The sequence below is a fragment of the Triturus cristatus genome, chromosome 11 (assembly GCF_964204655.1).
Source record: "Triturus cristatus chromosome 11, aTriCri1.1, whole genome shotgun sequence".
Lineage (NCBI taxonomy): Eukaryota > Metazoa > Chordata > Amphibia > Caudata > Salamandridae > Triturus > Triturus cristatus.
This window is the reverse complement of record NC_140594.1, coordinates 336,700,760-336,722,700: the sequence shown is the minus strand read 5'-3', so window position 1 is coordinate 336,722,700 and position 21,941 is coordinate 336,700,760.

Sequence of the window (21,941 nt, the reverse complement as noted above, 5' to 3'; positions counted from 1 at the left end):
CAAAGCACTGATATAACCGCAGCACAGTCTGCTAATCAATCATCTACAAGCGGTGATAATCAGAATAACTCTAATAATCCCTCTACTCTGATACCCATTCTGATACCGACCGACTCTTCGAGGAAGGGTATTATGGGATTTGCAGTTCCAGCTCCGGGTGGAGCTATCACCAATAGAGCATGCTCTCTTCCATCGCTGGTATTACTATCAAATGAAGCACCAAGCGAATCACGAAGTGTAAAAGAAACTACTGGGCATCAACATAATCAAGAGCTCCCTGAAAATTTTTATTCACTATCAGAACTCTCATCCGATGAAGCGACGGGTCTTAATAAAGACTGGGCAGACTTTAGTGGTGAGAGCCTATCTTCTGAGGGTGAGATCAGTATGAGTCCTGATAATACTAATGCGGCAACCATTATAAAAAAGAAGCGGAGGAAGAAGAGATCTTCTCGCACAATGAGCCAAGAGGCTGCTTCTAATTCACCAAACAATATGAATCCCCTATCTTCTAATTTAATATCCACCGCTTCTGTTGCCAATGATATTCCGGGGTCTAGCCATAATGCTATACCTGATCCTAGTCTACAGCAAGAGAACAACGTAGAGATTACACTGAAAACAATATTTGATACCATGATGTGTCATAGAGCAGAGAGTAAGGCCGAGAATCAACGCACGCAAATGACATGTGCCAAAGTCAAAAACGCAGTACTACGTGCAATCAAATTATGCTCAGAGACTGCTGATAGGGTCACTGAAGCAGAGGCCAGGATATCTGTACTAGAAGAAGAATGTATGGTTCAAAGACAAGAAGTGGGAGATTTCAAAGTACAAAAGGATGACCTATCTGACAAACTAGCTAGTTTGGAAAATCAGGCCCGTAGAAGCAACTTGCGTTTTTTGGGGATCCCTGAAAATAAAGAAGGAGGGGACCCGAGGAAGTTTATCATTAATTTACTAAACGATGCTTTTCCTGAAATTACTGATTGGGATTGGGCTCGGGAAATACAACGAGCACATAGATTCCCTTTCACAACAAGGAAACCACGACAAGGTCAAGAAAACTATCCTAGGGCCATTCTGGTGTCATTCAATAATTTCCTTGCCCGCGAAGTGATATTTGTAAACGCCAGACCAGATAAGAAAGCGGATGGTTTAGGTTGTCAGTTCTTTGTGCGACCAGACTACTGCCAAGCTACTGTGGCTCAACGATGGCAATTGAAGCAACTAATTCCTGATTTTCAGAAGAAAGAAGTAGCAGTATTTCTTCAAGGTCCTGCAAAACTAAAGACTATATACAAGGGCCAAACAAAATACTTTATTTCTATAATCAAAGCTAAGGAGTACTTGGAATCTCTTTGAATAAACAAGAAGATCTTCGATGTATAGTATGATAAATCTAGAACTTGAGCGTAATAATTATACTGTTTAATAATTATTTGAATGCAGGACCATTATGTTTCTCTATCTCTATACTCTCCTTTCTTCTTTTCTGAACTTTCTCCTTCTCTCGCTTTTCTTCTTCTTTTTTTTCTTTTCTTTTTTTCCTCTAGTAAGGACGCCACGGGTTAGGGACACGGCATCCATACGCTCCAGGAACTGAAAGTTCCTGTGCCTCATATAGTGGGGAGGGTGGGGGGAGGGGTTCTGGGAACAAGGGTGGGGGTGGGCAAGGGCAAGGGTTGGTGGTGGGGGTGTAAGGCAGAGGTGTTCAACACAGGGATGAATATAAGGCATTTAAATGATAACATTGAAGAGCAAATACTTGTGATGATGGTCGATAATTTTTTTCTATCACTTTTGATATGTATAAAAAGGTGAAAATATGTACTATTAATATCAATGGTCTTAATGATTTAAAGAAGATTGCTATGTTCCGAACAATGCTCCAAGTGCTGAATATTGATCTGCTATGTATACAGGAAACTCACATTTCATGGGATAAACGTTTTCTTCTGAATAATTTGGGATTGGAAGTTTTGATTACATCTAAGCAAATGGGTATCAAAAGAGGCGTTGCAATTTGCATGCGAAAGGGAATAGGGAAATGTTTAAAAACACTCTCTGATAAATGGGGCAGATGGGGACTGGCTGAGCTAAAAATTGGAAGCTGCAAATTTACCTTATGTTGTATTTATGGTCCCAATCTGGACGATGCCGAATTGTTTAACACTATGAATACAGAGCTATCCACTTGGACACAACCGATTATAGTCTGTGGAGACTTAAATATACATATGTCAGCCGACTGGAATATTAAATCAGAGAAGAGATATACGGGTCGAAAGGTTAAAATTTATAAAGCACTTAGAGACCTGGTACTAAGTAATGGGTTAACTGATGTCTGGAATAAATTTCATTATAATGACCCCGGATATACTTTTTTTTCTACTCCTTATCAAAAATTTGTCCGTTTAGACTATTTTTTTGTATCCTCAGTTTTTTTGGAGAAAATTCGTATTGAGATATTACCACAAGTCATTTCAGATCATAATCCTATAATTGCTGAGATGCAATTTTCTACTGATTGCCAAAACTCCACTAGATCCTGGTCATTTCAAAGAAATTTATTATTAGATGAAGAATACCTTCAATTTATGGTTAATATTATTAAAGATTATTTTCTAATAAATAACGATACTGCCTCTCCACAAGTAGTCTGGGACTCTTTCAAATCTATTGTACGGGGCGAGACAATCAGTTTTGCAAATTATAAGAGGAAAAAAAACCAAACAGATCTCAGGGACAGGTTAAACAAGATAAGGCAGGTCGAGCTGGAATTATCTACCGCATGTAAAAACAATGCTAATATAGAGGATGTACAAACACGATTAACCATTGAACGCTCAGGTCTTCGTACACATATTGCTGAAGAAGTAGCTGCAAAATTTAAACAATATAAAATGGAACGTTACGAATTTAGCGAACGTACGGGAAAAATTCTAGCACAGCGCTTACGACAAAAATCTTCTTTTAACGAAATACAATGTGTTAAAGATACAAATGGGGTCCTTCACGAAAGTAGGGAAGGAATATTAGAGGCATTTCAGGGCTTCTACAAGATGCTGTATAACGACTTTAACAATGAAACTGACAAGACTCTTAATCCCACAGATTATTTACAAAACATTAACCAACTTTCTTTGTGCACAGATGATATAGATTTATTTTCTAGGTCAATAAGCTGGGAAGAGATTGAAAGGGCTATTACGAGTCTTGCAGCTGGTAAAGCTATGGGGCCCGATCAGATTCCTCTTGAATTTTATCGGACATTTAGACTCTTGCTGAAACCAGAGTTGCTTAAAATTTTTAATGTAGCATTTCAAGACAAAGCTCCTGACTCCTGGTCCACAGCTACTATAGTTGTTTTTGTCAAAAAGAACAAGGATCCAAAGGAATTAGGCTCGTATCGTCCCATCTCCCTGATTACAGCTGATAGTAAGATTTATTCTAAAATTCTTGCAAATAGACTAAACGATGTTATGCCGGGTTTGGTTTCTAATATTCAACACGGGTTTATTAAACACAGGGACACTACAGATCACGTTAAACGTGTTATTGCACTGTTGGATTGGGCTCAAGCAAAGGAATCCCCAGTCGGAGTTATCCTACTCGATGCTGAAAAAGCGTTTGATAGAGTAGACTGGGGGTTCCTTTGGTCTGTACTAAAATGGAAGGGTTTTCCACCACAATTTATTAAAGCTATACAGTCACTTTATTGTAATGCAAAGGGTGCAATAAGATTAGGCACGGATATCTCTAGTCCATTTTCAATTACCAGGGGGACCAGGCAAGGGTGCCCCTGCTCTCCACTTTTATTTGCACTTTATCTAGAACCCTATTTGAATAGATTAATTATAGAACCCGGTATTCCACCTGTCCGACTCCATGAGATAGACCACAAAGTCTTAGCATACGCAGACGATGTGGCCATTGTAACCTCTGATTCCTCTTCCGCCTTACCTAAAATAATAGAAATTGCTAGTGAATTTGGTAAATTCTCTGGATACAAATTAAATATCTCAAAAACCCAAATTGTACATTCTAAAACTGGTACACCCACTGATATTCTACTAAATGATACTGCTACATACCTTGGTGTAACTATATCATCTAAAATAGATGACATTGTTGGACTAAATCTGGATCCTTTACTCATATCCACTAACAGAACCTTAGAAAGGATAAATAATCTACATTTATCTTTATTTGGACGGACCAATGTCATTAAGATGTTGATTTTTCCAAAATTTCTTTATTTTTTTCGCACCATTCCCCTATTTTTCTCTATGTCCCTTTTTAATAAAATAGATACGATGCTGTCCAGATTTTTATGGGGGTATCGCCGCTCAAGAAGATCTCTAAAATGGTGCACCTTACCGCAAGGGCGTGGTGGGTTGGGATTTCCGAACTTTAGAATGTACTATTGGGCTATAACTCTTAAAACAATTAAGGTTTTATTATTTTATGATCATGTCAACGAAACCTTTATGTCGCCATCCATTTTTGAAATGCTTATGGGTGCTCATGTGCGCCAATGTTTATTGATATTTACGGAGCCGAGTTATTACAAAAAAACAAAATTTAAGGTTCTTCTCTCTGCTTTTTTGGTTTGGAGACAAATTAATAAAGCTTTACGGATAATCTCAAAATATAATTTTTATACACCCATCTGTTGCAATATTTCATTATCTGGTATTTCTCAAGATATCCCCACGAATCGATTTCGTCTGGGACAGATTCATTCAATTGGGCAACTGTACCAAAATGGGGCTCTAATGTCCTTTTCCAAACTTCAAGATATATTGGGTCTCTCCAGAAACGAATTTTTTAAATACTTACAAATTCGTAGTTTTCTGGAAAAAAAAAACCTCTTATATAGTGACGCAATGGAGACCAATGTTGTTATGGAGAGCGGCAGGAGGGATAGTCGCATTGGTACAATCTATCAACTAATGGTCAACAGGCTGCATGATGATCTCGACCAACAAGCCCAGAAATGGGAAAGGAAACTGTGTATAGAAGGGATAGATCTGGCAAGGGCGTTTGAGATTAGCAATAAAACATTAATCAACAGTTCTCTTAAAAGTCAACATTACATGGCATCTCTAGATCTTTACTATACACCGGCAAAACTGGCCAAATGGAAAGCTACGAAAGGTATTAATTGTAGTCGTTGCGGAACTTTAGCAGCAGACTCATGTCATATGTTTTTTAGCTGTTCTGAACTAACTGTATATATAAATAGGATAGAAAAGTTTTTGACTAATTTGCTTAATACTAATATTAAGTTATGTCCATCTGTGATTATTTTTGGCTTATATGTTCCATCTGAGAGCTTATCTGCTGATCAAGAACATTTTCTTTTTATTGGAATGTCCATTTACCGTTTTTGTATTACCTCAAGATGGTTAGATGCTGATCCACCATCATTCGAGCAATGGTTGGGAAAGTTGTTAAATGTTTATAGAATGGATAAAGCAGTGTACAAATTGAAAGGACACAGAAAGAAGATATTTGCTAGGAAACTATGGTCTCCTATTGATAACTGGATTTAATCTAATAACGACCACATCTGTAAAAAGAGATATCTTATGTTTTCTATGTCTCACCGGTTTATTTTCTCTTCTTTTTCATTTATTTCTTACTTGGTTTTGTTAATAATGTATCAGCAATTATGCGAATGATTGTCATTGTTTAAAATGTTTTTCTCATCCTTGTATTTTGTATGCCTCTGCCACTGAAAATAAAAAAAAAAAAAAATTAAAAAAAACAATTAACCATAGAGTCATGTGTTGTTTTGATTTTGCGTGGAGTTTAAAGTTCCAATTTTCAATTTATTGTCAATATACTAATACAAATAGTTACCTTCTACTGGTGATTTTAGGTGACTAGTACCTTCATTGTCACAAATAATTCCATAACAGTGGCTTTTGCTGATTGGGCATTTCCCTAGATTGCTGCACCTGGAGCGGAAGCCAGCCTTTGGTCTTGACGTGTTAGGGTTTTAATGATCTGAAATGTAGCTACCTTGTTTCCCCAAACAGTTTAGTCCCTCCTTACCCCAAACAAGAAACATCTAAGTAAATTTTATCTCTTGTGGATACATAATGCAGTTTTGTGTTAAGACATTCCATGCGCAGGACGTCCGGGAACCATCCTGCGCCACGGTGCTCGTGTGCGCAGAACGGCTCCTGGCCATCCTTGCACATGGCAGTGGGAATCCCTCTGGTGTGGGCACCAGAGGATTTCCTTTTTCCCCCAACAACCTTGGGAGCTGGGGAAGAGGTTTCCAAGCTCCCGAAGCTGTTCCTGTGGTTTCCCTGAAATGATGATCAGCGCGCAAGTCGCGCTGATGTCATTTCAGTGAAACCTAAACTAAAATGAGCTGACAGGCTCATTTCAGTTTCACTTTCTACATGCTCAGGGGAATATCTCAGCCCCCCGTGCATGTGGAAAGACAGGAGAGGTATCATTGGAAAGGGGAGAATCTCCCTAGTGGATCCAGAAGGGCAATCCCCAACCAAGCATCCACCCACTGGACACCAAGTAGGGGGAGCAGCCCCTTGGGCAAGGGCCTTTGCTCCCCCCAAAATAGATTGGGGAAAATCAGTTTTTATGCACCACCCTGGGGGCAGATGGGGCCGCAGCCTCCAATCTGCCCCCCCCCCCCCCGGGGGCAAGAAAGTCCACTAGATGCCAGGGATTTATTTCCATTGGATTTAGGGGTTGGGGCTACCCAAATCGGGCATGCCAATACCCCCACCCCCACAAAATTCCACAGTCTTTCTGCCCCCCGGGAGGCAGGTGGGGGCAGTAGTTTAATTGTTTTTTGGGGCAGGGGCTACCCAAGATAGGCATGACAATGCCCCCACCCTCCCTGCAAATTTCCAGTCTTTCTGAGCCCCCAGGAGGCAGATGGGACAAAAGCCCCCCGATCTGCCCCCTGGGGGGCACAAAGCACACTAGGCACCAGGGATTTCTTTTTTTATGCATAGGGCAGGGGGATGCTGGGAATGGACATTCTAATGCTCCCACCTTCAAAAAAGGCTTTCTGCCCCTCCCCAGAAGGCATATCGGTGCAACAGCCCCTTGTTGGCCCCCCACAGGGGGGAAAGAAAGCCAACTTGTCTCCAGGGATATGATTATGGGCATGCCAGTGAGAAGCCAAGGGTCACTCCCTTTTTTTTTAGGCATACATTTTGGCTGTTTCAGTTATATTTTTATTCTCATCTGCACCCAAGTGGGGGCAGAAAACCAATAGAAACCAGGGAGAGTTTGTGTGTGCAAACTGACAGTCTGCATGTACTGACCTTTGGCTAGCATTTTGCAGGTGGTGTGCGTGGACATGCACTTGGCTAATGGTGTGGGTGGGCTCGTGCTTGATGATGGTTTGCGTAGATTGGCGCCTGCCTGGTGGTGTGCATAGAGTGCCACTTGGCTGGCGTTGTACGTGAGCTAGTGCTTGGCTGGCTGTGTGCATGAATGGTGCTTGGCTGCAGGGCTGGGCTGGCCATAGCGGGCACCGGGCATTTCACCGGTGAGCCGGAGGGGTGTGATGCAGTTTTCTGGCTGCGGGGTAGTTTTTTCCCTGGGGGCCGGATTTGCAGCCCGGCTGCAATATCGGGCCAGTAACAAAAGCAGGAGCGGGGCTTTTTACTAGCACAACCACACCCTCCCAGGGTCGATCGAGCAGCAATCTGCCAGGGCTGGTTGCTGTTCCCAGCCCTGCTTGGCTGGCAGTGTGCGGTGATGGCGCTTGGCTGGCAGAGTTCATGGGTGGCACTTGGCTGGTGGAGTGCATGGATATTGCTTGACTGATTGTGTGCACTGATAGCATTTGTCTGGCAGTGTATATGGATGGTGCTTGGCTGGTGGTGTGCATGTATGGCACTTGGCTGGCAGTGTGTGTGGATGGCACTTGGCTTGTAGTGCGTGTGGATGGTGGTGTGCGTGTATTGACTCTTGGCTGGTGGTGTGGCTTGCATGAATCCCCCAGCATTTTCTTACCCAGAATCCCCCGCAAACCTCAACTTTACTTACAAAGTCACATTTTCCTCACATTTCTGTGTGGGTAGGTTATAGGATCACCGCCCTGGCACAAATTTCCTACTACCCATCATTCCCCTTTGTCTCACCCAAAAAACTATTCCTCACTTTTGTGGGTGCCCAAAGCTGCGTCATCTTAAAAATTCATAAACAAATAACCCTTTTTGACCCGCTGGGGGCCCCCCTAAATCTCTACATGTTTTGGCCCTTCCATGTCATAGGCACTTGGCCCATCCACCCAAGTATGGTATCATTTTTATTGGGAGACTAAGGGGAATGCTGAGCGGCAGGAAATATGTGCCGTGCGGTGATCCCTCAACTTTCCCACACAGATATTAGAGGAAAATGTGACTTTTTAGCTAAATTTGAGGTTTGCAGGGGATTCTTGGATGTAAAATTTTGGGGGATCGATGCAAGCCACACCTCCCCGGACTCACATGGGTGTTTGGTTTTCAGAAATATCTGTTTTTTCAGATTACCCTAGATGTCTGTAAACCCAGGACCAAAAACACAGGTGTCTACCTATCAAGGGGGTCACCTGCCTTTTTGGTCCCGGGCTCAGCGACCATCTAGAGAAACCTACCAAACCCACACATTCCTGAAAATCAGATACCCTGGGGAGTCCAGGAAGGTATGGGCTGTGTGGATCCCTCAAAGTTTTCCTACCCAGAATCCTCTGCAAAAATTAAATTTAGCTGAAACAAATACTATTTATCTCTAATTTATGTGTGGAAACGTTGTGGGATCACTGGGCTGACACAAATTTCCTACCACCCAGCATTCCCCCAGGCCTCCTGATAAAAATGGTACCTCACTTGTGTGGGTGGGCCAAGTACCCGCGACAGGCAAGGGCCCAAAACATATTGTGTAGATATCGGAATTACCTATCACAAAGTGACCTGGTTTTGCAAGGGGGTCATCTGTGTTTTGGCCCCGGGCTCGGTGGCCATCTAGGGATACCTACCAAACCCACACATTTCTGAAAACTAGATAACCTGGAGAGTCCAGGGTGGTATGGCTTGCATGGAGCCCCCTAGTTTTCCTACCCAGAATCCCCTGCGAACCTCAAATTTAGCAGAAAAAATCTCATTTTTCAAAATTTTCTCAGTGAGAAGGTTATGGGGTCACCGGGCACAGCTACTCCGAACCCCTTGCAACTTCCTGGGTCAAGGCTCCGACATCAGTCAAGTGGAGGGACTAGGCAAAGTACTTGATATTAGGTTAGTGCGCACTAATGCTTCTATAGTTAACAGGACTGAGCTACAGTGTTGTAAAAGACTATATACATTTCCTCCACACCCTTAATGTGATTTCCTCCAGAGTCTCTTGTGTATTCCTAGTCCGGACCCATCCATTCAACCTTGACACTTGAACTGATTGTTCAGAGATTAAAGACTTTATTATGTGTGTCTCTAAATGAACAGTACTTCCAAGAGAATGCATTACTGAATGTTTGATATTTGTATGGCTATTGTAACTAAGCTTATGCACCAAGTTTACCTTTGTGAGTGCTAATAACTCCAACAGGACTGACCATTCCTTGACAGTTGTGAACCTCAGCTGGGGAGGGGTACCTGGACCTAAAAAGGTTGTGGGATCTCCAGACCTACCTGTAGATTGTCTGTTGGGCAATGCTCTAGAAACTTCAGCCTGAGCTGAAGTGGAGTTTGGGACTCATGTAGAGATGATGGGCATCTCAGCCAGTGTGTTTGCTGTCACCGGGGCTCAGGCCAAACAGCTCAGCACTCACAAGGCACTCGATTCTAGAAAAATGGACCAGGTGCCACCCAAGAGAAGAAACAGGAAGGTTAAGGCTTTATTCTCCTCCCAAACTCCCAGGGAAGATCAGCCTCCAGAGGAATTTGGGCCTGACCAGGCAGAGTTCTTGGGGACAGGGTGCATTCCAGGGCAGACTTGAGTTTGGAGCAGCAGACCTGCTCCTCTCTTGAATCACTCCGACAGCAAGCTGCTGGTGAGGAAGCAGGGAATATCATTGGGTCCCATAGTATCTATTGCGATGAAGGGCTTTTGTACTCTGAAGGTAGCGACCTCAAGCCTTTTGACACCAGGAAGTCGGTAATATCCGACAAGTTCAGAGGTTTTCTCCTCTCCTACCACATTATATTTCTATGGCAGGACACTTAGGGCAAAGCAAGACTTGGGAGAGGCTTGTCCCTCACTTTCACTGGCCCCATATGCCTGAAGACACCAAGGAGTTTTGTCGCTCCTGTGCCACTTGTCAAGCCAGTGATAAGTCAGGTGGCACCACAAAGAACCCCTTAATTCTACTTCCAGTGGTTGTTGTCGCCTTTGAAAGGGTAGGGATTGATATTGTTGGTACCTTGAACCCTACAACTGCATCTGGGCACAGTTACATCCTAGTGGTGGTGGACCATGCCACTAGGTACTCAGAAGCTATTCCCCTTAGAACCACTACAGCTCCTTTAGTTGCCAGTGCCTTCCTGGGAATATTTTGCAGGGTGGGCTTCTCAAAGGTGGTCTTAAGATTCAGAGGTACCAACTTCATGTCCAATTATATCTCTTGCCATGTGAAAAGAGTGTGGAGTGAACTACAAGTTCACCACCCCTTACCATCCACAGTGCAATGGGCTTGTTGAAAGGTTCAACAAGACCCTAAAGGGTATGTGTTTGGGACTCCCAGAAAAGCTTAGGAGAAAATGGGATGTCTTATTACCCTGCCTTCTCTTTGCCTACAGAGAAGTTCCTCAGAAGGGGGCTGTTTACAGCCCATTTGAGCTTCTGTTTGGACATCCAGTTGGGGTTCCATTGTGTCTAGTGAACGATTGCTGGGAGCATCCTCTCAAACCTCCTAAACAGGGCATTGTGGACTATGTCCTTGGCCTGTGTTCACACATGGCTGAGTACACAAAGAATGCCAGCAAAAACCTGGAGCCTAGCCAAGAACTTCAAAAAGCTTGGTATGACCAAAAGGCTGTCTTGACTGGTTACTAGCCAGGCCAGAAAGTATGGATGGTGGAGCCTGTGGCCCCAGCAGCTCTACCAGACAAGTGGAGTGGGTTCAACACTATCCTTGAACAAAAATGTGAGGTCACCTACTTGGTGGACCTAGGTACTGCTAGAAGTCACCATAGGGTACTTCATTCGAACCGCCTGAAACCTTTTGCAGACAGGGCTGACATGGACTTGCTCATGGCAACTGATGAGGGTCAGGAGGAAGAGAGTGACCTGCTCCTTGATATCCTCTTTCAGAACCCTGATGATGGGTCAGTGGATGGAGTATCCTTGGCAGGCAGCCTCACTGACCAACAGCAAGCTGATTGCAGGCAAGTCCTCAATCAGTACAGACGTATGTTCTCCCTGACATACAGTCAGATCACATGGTGTACCCATGAAGTGAACACTTTGGTCTGAAGAATGCACCTGCCAACCAGAGGTTGGTGAACAAAGTCCTAACAGGTCTGGAAGCCTATAGTGCAGCATATCTTGATGATGTTGCTGTCTTTAGCTCCACCTGGGAGGATCACCTAGTCCACCTCAGGAATGTTTTGGAGGCCCTGCAGAAGGCAGGCCTCACTATCAAGGTCCCTAGTATATGGTACCGAGGTACCCAGGGCCTAGGTACACCAGCGGTCCCCCATGGGCTGAAGCATGTATTATGCTACCCATGGGAGACCACGCAAACTGAAACTACAGGCCTGTGATTGCAGCCTGTGTAAGTTGGTGCTAGCATCACTTACGAAAGATATAGGGTTCCCTATATCTAAGGTCACTGCACTTAAAACCTATAAGTCACCCCTAAAGCAGGCCTTTCAATCCTGAAGGCAGGATGCTCAGTTCTAAGTGTGAGGGTGCCCCTGCATGAGCAGCACATCCCTACATCCTTCGGAGCCCATTCTCCCGGGTTGTAAGTGCATCAGCCATTATGATACATAGAGTGGCCATGCATCATTACACGATTACTGTCTCTAAAATGGCTGTAATGAACCCTGTCATGTTTGGTATCAAACATGTTGGAATCATACCCTCACACCGTAAACAGTGTGGGTGGCATGATGCCATGCACTGTAAAGCTCCTCCGGGAGACCCTCAGTGCTCCCGGTACCAGTCTTCTAGACCCAGCCAGCACAACTTGGCGGCTGTCGACCAGAGAAAAGATTCTGCCCTCCTGCTGCTGAGCCAAGTTCGAGCAGGGGAATGCAAATGATAGGTATCCTGTCACAGGGGGTGTGACCACCCCCACACAGCGCTTTTAGTATATTGTGGCGGGTGGGGGCACTTGCAAGCTCCACTCAGTCTGCTTGAGGGGCACATTTAGTGCCCTCCTTCCATAGTCCAATTCAAACCAGCTCAGGAACCGTTGGCTGCCACTCTGGCATGAAACTGGAAAAAGAACATGGGGGTATCCTCCCCACAGTCCAACCCCTTCCCTGGGAGGGAACCTTGATGGTTCCAACCATTTCCTTAGAACACTTAAGGGCTTACCTGTAGGTGGGTTCCCAGATTTAGCATGGCACAATATTTATTTCAAGACACCACTTCTTCTTCAACTCTCTGGGCTCTGAGACTGCAACTGGGAAGACTCCTGCTGCTCCTGGTCTCATCGTCCTGCAAGTCTGCTGCAACATCTATGCCTATGCTCCATACAGGAACCTTCCAAGGCCTGTGGACATCCAAGACACCTGATAGAACCTCCCTTGAAGTGAAGGAGTCATTTCCCTGCATCTGCAGGCACCGCAACAAAGCTGACAGGTCTGCTGATCCCAAGGTCCCACATATTCTGGAAGGCTCAACAACAAAGGTGGTGGTTCTTCACATGTCTCGAGGACTGCACTGTCCTCTCACCAAGTTTGAGGCCAGTATACCTTGTTGAACCCCCAGGAACCTCACCTCTGTGCATCGCGTTGACTTGCCGTTGCAAACGCTTGTTGGCTTCCTTCCTCCAATATCTTTGGGCTCCCAGTAGCCCCAACCTCAAGTATGACCAGGATCTTTGTCCTCACCACATTACTTGCACCGTGGGCCTGCATCTTTGGTGAGCTGCTGAGGTCCACTTTTGACTCAAGTTCCTCCGGCCTTTGGGTCCTCTTGAGGGTGTTCTTTGATTTCAGCATGCTCCCCTGATTGCTCGGGGCCTGCTCTGACTCCACTGCTTGTGGTGAGTCACCTGGACCTTGCTGGTTCTGAAATAGCACCTTCTTTGCTTTCCACGTTGGTTGCAGTTGCCAAGGCTTGTTGGTGCTCCTGACGGACTCTGACCCCTCAACTCTCGACATGTGATGTGGGACAGCTTGTGAATGGCTCCTGGTCTTCCACAGCATTGCCTGGTCTGCACAGCTGCAGCTCCAAGGTCAGAGTCAGCTCTCCTGCAGCACCCGACATCAGTGGAAATTCATCTTCCATGCCTCCTAGTCACTCCTGAGTGGTATAGACTCTGTACTCTCTGCTTACAGGTACTTCTCACTTTGAATCCACCTTTGGGTTCCACCAGACACTTTCACCTTCTCCAGCAGCGGCATCTTCCTGAAGTTCTCCATTGAGTTTCTCAGCGGTTTCCAATGCCACTTCACACCTAGGCACCTGGCTTCCCTGGTGTAGGTATCCTGGTTCCTAAGGTATCCATGGGTGGGATGGCTCTCCAACCTTTTGTATTCCACTGGGTTTCCTCAGGGTCCTCTTTAAAATTGCAACCATGACTTACCCATTGACTTGTATTGAGGTTGCGGTTGAGTTCCCACTCTGCACGCAGCTTACGAGGGGTTCATGGTTACTTTGGTCCCAGGCACTTCTACGTCTTCTGGGTATAGTCTTGACTTGAGGTATGATTGGCATACCACTTTTGTAGTATATGTTTTGGTCTACACCTGGTGACTACTGTGTATTTGTGATACTTACCTGTTTCTGATAATAAATACATATTTTTATAAATACACTGTTTAGTTCTTGTTCACTTTATCTATACCAATAAGATTATGCTCTGGTAAAACAAGCTGCTTTACACTCCTTCTGGACTAAGCCTGAAGGCTACTCTCCACAGCACCACTTAGAGAGCTTTCTAAGGTTGTCTAAGACCACTAAAATCACCATAGGTGTTGTCTGGATTAGTGCAGGATGCCCACTTACATAAATGTGCACCATATACCAAGCCAGCTTCTCACTCCAGTGAACACTTAACTTTTCTCTCAAAATGTCAACTCTGATGTGACTTTGAAGTAACACTTGGGTGCACTTATATGCAAAGCTATTCAATAGCTTTAGAGCTTATTTGTTTCCTGCAATTCTAAGAATTCGGTAGCAATTGAATATGTTGCCGCTTTCTTGTGCTTTTAGCCACAGATAGAACAAGCATTGGAAAAGCGCCACTATTGGCATTGCCAGTGCCAGCACATCTTAAAACATCATGCATTGGAAAAGTTAATAGTGACGACCATAGATCATTGCAAATCAGGATGCATGGGCTTTTCTAATGCTTGATTTTTTTTATTTCAGCTCAATCAAAAAATAAAATACAAATTTTGTGAATGGCTTCGAGGAGAACTGCCTGTTTTAACTGATACCAGGGCTGAGAAAGATTGGAAGACCACCTTTTGCATAATGTCCTCCCAGATTTTTGCCATATCGTCTATCTGAACATCAAATGCTAATAGTGAATTATTCACTGTAGTGGCAGTGTAAACATGGCTTCAGGTCTACAATGTAGCCTAACTGTGACAGGGCAAAACATGCAGTGTGACTGATCAAAATAAACCCCTTTTGACAGAAAGAAACTTTAGTTATATATTATTAAGTCAACCCCATGTAGACATTGTAGCTGGATCACTGACAGAATATCGAGGAGCAGAATATCAAGCTGCCAGAATATCGATGAGAAAATATCGAGTGACAGAATATCGAATTCCTATCTACAAGCAGGTAAGTACAAAAATATCGGATCCTAAATATCGTTGTAAATAATATAGGGGTCCATTAGGATGTCGGGCGGTGGCACCACCGCGGTGCTAGCAGTGCAGAAAAATACATTTTTGTGCCTGCGAGCAGCGGTACTCATGTCTGCCATATTAGTATGGTCAAACATAGCCCATTTCCCGTCCACCGGGGTGCGACGCACATCGCCATCAAAGAGCGCCCGCCACCGTGGCAGTGGGAGCCAATGGAGACTCTCCGCCGTACGGAATGACATCCGCCCCGCTCCACAAATTAGGATGCCCCAAACAAGCAGACGCACCGCAGCAGAAAAAACGCCCAACCAGAGACAGCAGAAGCTCGACAGCGGAGCGCGAAACCAGAGTCCCGGTCCACACCACCCGGTCATGACCCCCATGGATCCAGCTCTGCATGTTTTTCCGGTGCTGTACCCGCTACATCACCAGCAACTCATGGACCGCCGCAGACGCCGCCACAGGTACGCAATAACGCAAACACAACACACAACACATGGGCTGACACAGGGTCCAAATCCACATCAGACACCATGGTGGGGACAGGAATACATCCACAAGGGCAGCCACATATGACCCATCTGCCACCAAGTCACCCCTCCGCATCCTGGATAGGGGTGGGTGGAATTTGCGTAATCGCGTTACGCAAATCTCCGCAAAACGGTAAAAAATCTCCGCGAACGCGCAGAAATTCCGCGAACACGCGTAATTGCTTGTTCGCGATGCTTTTTTCCTGTTCACAATCGCTGTTTGCGTGCTCGGGGAGAAATATCTCGTGAACACGCATTTTGAGAACGCGAACAAGCAAAAAATTTCGCGAAGTCGCGGAAAGCAGAATTTTGGGCAATTTCGCGTTCTCCGCGGAACGCGAAATTACCCAAATTCCGCAAATTCCGCAAGCGGAACGGAATTTACCGCCCAGGCCTAATCCTGGACACACATCTTCTGCAGTCATGCAGCAATGTCCCGGTCATGTCACCGCAGCGGTGAACACAAGGGAATACATGCGCACAATGCAGAAGGCAGGGCCAGTGTCAGGCATGGGCAGGGCACAAAGACCACAGAGCCACACCTCCTCCCACCACACACTAGCACACCCCAAGAAGGCACATGCCATGTGGCCCTCCTCTGCACCCCCATGCACAACAACAAGCCAGGTGAATCCAGACACTGCACCACACAACAAACAACCAGGGAGACAGCCACTGCAGGAGTGGCTGCACAGGAACACACAACACACAGCACAGTAGCACAGGGTCATGGAAACACACATACCACAACAACACCACACTCAGGGAAACACAAATGAGTACAAGCACCAAAAGAACACATACAAGGAACAAACATCCAAATGGACACACAGCCTGCATAGTCACACATACATACTACAGACTGACACACAGACACATACACGCCCCACATGCCAACAGTAATGGAGCACAACAAAAAGGAAAGCCAAAGTGGGCTGCACACTAATGGAAGGCCATGGAGACACACAACAAGCATGTGTACATCACATGCAAGACAAGGAACAGAGAACAACACCCTCAGACCATCAAAGCACACATGGCTGGTACAGTCAGTGAAGTCAAACCATAGACATCACAGTGCAACAACACAGGGAGACAGCAAGGCATTCCATGTATAGGCACAAGGATGAAAGGAAGGCCCTGAAGTCAAACTGTGAATAGCCACACATGTATATAACTACTTCACAGGAGAACACCAGCAGCACAACACACAGGGCACATTGACACACTCCATGACTGCCAAACACCAGTAGGAATCCACACACATATCCCCCTCACACCAGCAGCACACAACACCAGTGTCAAACACACTGAAGGCTGGCAATACTTGCTAGTCAATACACACACAAAGAATAGCACACCCTGGGGGTAGCCACAAACATTACACACACACAGGGATGCCAGAACAAATGTCTGCACAAAAACAGCTGACAAACACATAACCCAACAGAAACACACACAGAACCACAACAAGAACAGATATGATATGCCCTGTGCAGCTAAACTGTGGAAAGGCAATGGGAGCACAGACACCACAGGAGTGCACAACCTCATCACTCAGGAACAATGCACAGATAACATACCACAACACACACAAGAAGCGCACCATCACAGAACAACACAGCCACATCAAACAAACAACAGATGCACAGGCAAATAAATCACATAGCAAACACAGCAAGACATCAGGGGATGCACACCAGGCAATGACAAGGCAACAGACACACACCGCACTACATGCACAACAAGCAGTGTGTGCACACCAAGCATACCAGCCACACACAGACATGAGTGTCAGAACATCAACCCACACAACACCAATCAGCACAGCACAAAGACAACAGCACACCCAGGAAGTGAAGCAATACCATAGCCAACACACATACATCCAACACAACACCAACAGATGCACAAGTCTGGGACACAAAGGTGGAAACAACTTGACCAGAGGACTGGACAGCACACACAGTTGAAGTGCATATGAGCAACCATGACTGCAAAACAGCATAAGAACATCACATACAACCCATTGGGGAAATGCCCTGAGTGACACATTGATCCTGGCCAAAGAACTGCACCACAAAGCACAGTGTCACAAATGAAGTGATGGGGAGGCACACACACGTAAACCAAGGGGACAGCTGACATCAAAGCGAAGTGTACTGCATGTCAGTAGGGAACATGGCAGGAGTGTACCATACACAAATAGAGGGAGTGCAGACCCACAATGGGTAGGCATCTGAAGCACAGATAGGGGATGGTATGACACCACACACAACATGCCATACTGGAGGCAAGAAGGCACCATGTGACAGCAATGCATGAGAAAACACAACCACAATGGCAGTGTGGAGCAGCAGATCTGCACAGTCACCACAAACAGTAACACGACACATGGGTGATCAACAAAACACAACACTGACTTGCCAGTCACACACTCTTTATACTCACAACTGACAAAAACAACAAGTAGGAGTCAGACAGAACTGCAAGGACACACCAACACACTGCACAGTGCACAACATACAACCCACACATGTGCATACAACCACATCCACAGGGCCGAACAATCAAAACAACAGGCATACAACTCCTGGGTGACACATGTGTGTAGTTGGCAATGCAGGGGCATGCACACATCAACACTCCCGACAAACTCACCACCTGTACACTGCACACTTCCTGACCATCCAAGAGCACACATGGAAAGTAAGCCATGGGACTAGGATGATTGACCATCACAAGATGACCACACACATACACCACTGGGCACACATAAAGGAAGAATACACCTACATGATGACCATGGCCAGCCTGCCTGCAATCCTGTGGATAGAATCCCACTCTGTGCTGGCAGTGCCCCCCAACCTGACATGTGTACAATATAGCCAACATGAACAAATTAAGATAATGACAACTGCTTTCCATTATAAATTGACATCATTGCCCCCACAAGTATCTGGGTCAGGAAGCACTGAAGTTCCTGTCACCCCTGTAAAAAATAGAGTAAGTGAGCCAAAACATTGACTATGTTGAAGTGCCACACAGACCATGTGGCACAGTAAACCATATACATACAGAAAAAGAACTTAATTCAGTAAAGACACTGACAAATAGACAACAGGGGCAACTGTCTTTATTCACATTTTGCACGGATAGGCACCATGAGAAGAGAAGAGCAAGGCACAAAATGCAGAGCATGTCAATGAGAAGCTGCACAGGCAAGGGAAAAACAGCAGTGAACAACAAGGCCAGTGACCAGGGCTAAGTGCAGAGTAGGTCCATGCGAAGCTGCACAGGCAAGGGCAAAACAGCAGTGAACAACAATGGCAGTGGCCAGTCCAGGGTGCAGAGTAGGTCCACGAGAAGCTGCACAGGCAAGGGCAAAACAGCAGTGAACAACACAGCCTGTGGCCAGTGCTAAGTGCAGAGTAGGTCCACGAGAAGCTGCACAGGCAAGGGCAAAACAGCAGTGAACAACAATGGCAGTGGCCAGTCCAGGGTGCAGAGTAGGTCCATGAGAAGCTGCACAGGCAAGGGCAAAACAGCAGTGAACAACAAGGCCAGTGGCCAGGGCTAAGTGCAGAGTAGGTCCATGAGAAGCTGCACAGGCAAGGGCTAAACAGCAGTGAACAACAAGGCCAGTGGCCAGGGCTAAGTGCAGAGTAGGTCAGTGAGAAGCTGCACAAGCAAGGGCAAAACAGCACTTAACAACAAGGCCAGTGGCCAGTCCAGGGTGCAGAGCAGGTCCATGAGAAGCTGCACAGGGAATACTTGAACACAGCAAAGAGCAACATGGCCAGTGGCAAAAACGAAGTGCAGGGTATGTCCAGGAGAGGCTGCACAGGGAATGTGTGCAACTGTACCTTTCCATGGTCAGCAACACAGTCGGGGGTAACAATGTGCAGTACAGGCCCACCTGTTTGAGAGACAGGTGTGTGAGGGTGACTAACACTCAGAATTGGCTGTCAGGTGGACTGGGAGCTGGCTGTGTCTCGAGGACTGTCGGGGCACTTGACAGGGGAGAGAGTGGACCAGCTGAGGTAGAGCTATCAGTGGCTTGGCAAGCCGGAGGGCTCCTTGGACCAGGTGTAGTTGCACTTGGAGGCGGAGTCATGCAGACGGGAGACACAGTGTGGCTGGGAGATTGTGGAGGGGTGCCTTTACATTTCTTGGGGATCCTAAATGGCTTGGCTGACTCTGGATCAATGGAAGTGGTGTGGACACAACAGGAACACTCACCACCAAAGCTGCATCAGGTACAGATGCTGGCACCCCCTCTGGTGACGTGCTGGACCCAGCGGAATGCTTTGCCTGGCTTCGCCTCTGCCCCCCCTTCCCTTGTTTACTAGGTGTCACCCCTACACTGCCCTCCTTCCCCTGCTTCACTGGGCTTGGAATGGGAGTCGAGGTGGTAGGTGAATCTGCCTTGGATCCCTTCCTAGGTGTACCCTTGGCATGCACCAATTTTTTGTCGTGGTCAATGAAGGCATTGAGGAGAGCTGTCTGGCCTACACACAGCTGGCGCAAAAGGTCCACAGACTCAGCACTGATGGCAGCAGGGGGGACAGGGGCAGGGGCAGTGGTGCCAGAGGTGAAGGACACTCTTCCCCTCTTATTGAGGCAGACACGGGCAGCACCAGAGGAAGTGGCTGGGAGGATGGGCACTGGGCGCTGTGTGGTGGAAGATGATGCAGAATCTCTGTTCCCTGTGCCCGCCAACATGGATACATCCCCGCTGGCATCATATGATGTGGTACTTTGCGTCTCAGGCTGGGATTCTTCCAGCAGACTCCTGTCCCCCTCTGAGGCGATGGTGACATCTGTGTCACTGGGCTCCTGTGCAGCTGTTGTGCTAGTTTCACCCCCACTGGTGTCCATCTCCTGTCCTTCTGTGACCACAGGAGATGCTGCATGAGAGAGAGAGATGTAGGGTCAGGTCAGAGGCAGCAACAGAACAAACATATGCAAGCAACGCATAACAAAAGATGACCAAATCTACATGTTTCACACCACACTGTGCAATCACAATGTGCCAATTCACTATATAGACTCAAACAGTGCGTGGAAACTGGAAATTCAGGCATTAGTGAGCCATGTGATGACCACACAGCACAACAACCTGCTTGTGCCTCTGTTCAACCAGACACACAACTAGCTCTGAGCACACCTAGGGATATGATGGGGGCACACTACTTGCTGCCACTGACAGATCTGGATGGAACAGGAGGGGACAACACAGACTACAACATGACAGTCCACAATGGCCATGAGCCCATGCCACCCACCATGTTGTACTTTGGGGCCCAAATACTGGGGCACATTGTTGTCAGATGTCTATGCCTCCCCAATCTGGGTGCGTGCAATGGACGCATTGATGAAGGCACACACAGATCGGGAACACTGCCGTTCCCTCCCATGGGATTCCCCAGACTACCCCAATGCAGAAGAAACCTGAAGAGCACAACTCAGAATGCAATGGGAATGCACAGCATTCAAATTACCTTTGTAAGTACAGGAAGGGCAAATGCGTGACACCGGCACCCAGCCCAGCAGCCACTTACATATCACTGCATCACATTACCAACATCACATAGGCCAGCGCTGGCACAGGCTATGTACACATGCAGCCACTCCCAGCCAAAGTCACCCTCCCCAAATGCTCACCCCTGTCTTGCTGCTGATGCTCCTTCGAATGTGCATCTAGCTCAGGCTGAGTCACCGCCAAGATGCAGCCCATTAGTGGTGTCATACTGAACTGTGCCAAACGCCCAGTGTGAGGAAGCAGCCCCAAGGTCATCTCCGCCACATTCTTTGCCAGCCGGCTGATGTCGTCCCACCTCTTGTGGCAGTGGGTGCGCCATCAGTTTGAGACCCCCAGAGCTCACACCTTGGCTGCAATGGCCCTCCACATGGCCTTACGCATGGGAGACAAGAGGGGGAAATGATCAGTGACACAGTGTTATGTACCACCATCTATCAGTATAGCAGCAAGATACAAACTCATCACAAATCCAACGACATGTCTATCAGAGACTGGAGTACATCTCCCATGGTACATCTGCATGGGAAACGCTGATATAAATGCATGCAGGTGTGAGGGGGAACACAGTCCCTGCACATCTCACACACATGCAGGATGTCAGCACTGAAACCCCTATGTAGCCGCCCACATCTCCAGTCCATTGTTGGGTTGAGCAACACATACATCACATATCAACCTGTGTCTGGGGCTAGACTCATTGTGTCCAAGACTGCATGGCCCTCAATGTCCCTGCCCTGTGAATGGATAACTGTGTCATGAAGGCCGGTCGTGTGCAATCTACAGTGAGATGGCCCATTGCTGGAGTGCAATGAGAAAAGACTGATGTAAGTGCAGTGATGTGTCCTTGTCTTTGTGGGCGGGGACTGTGCTGGCCAGCTGGGCTCACATTGAGATGGA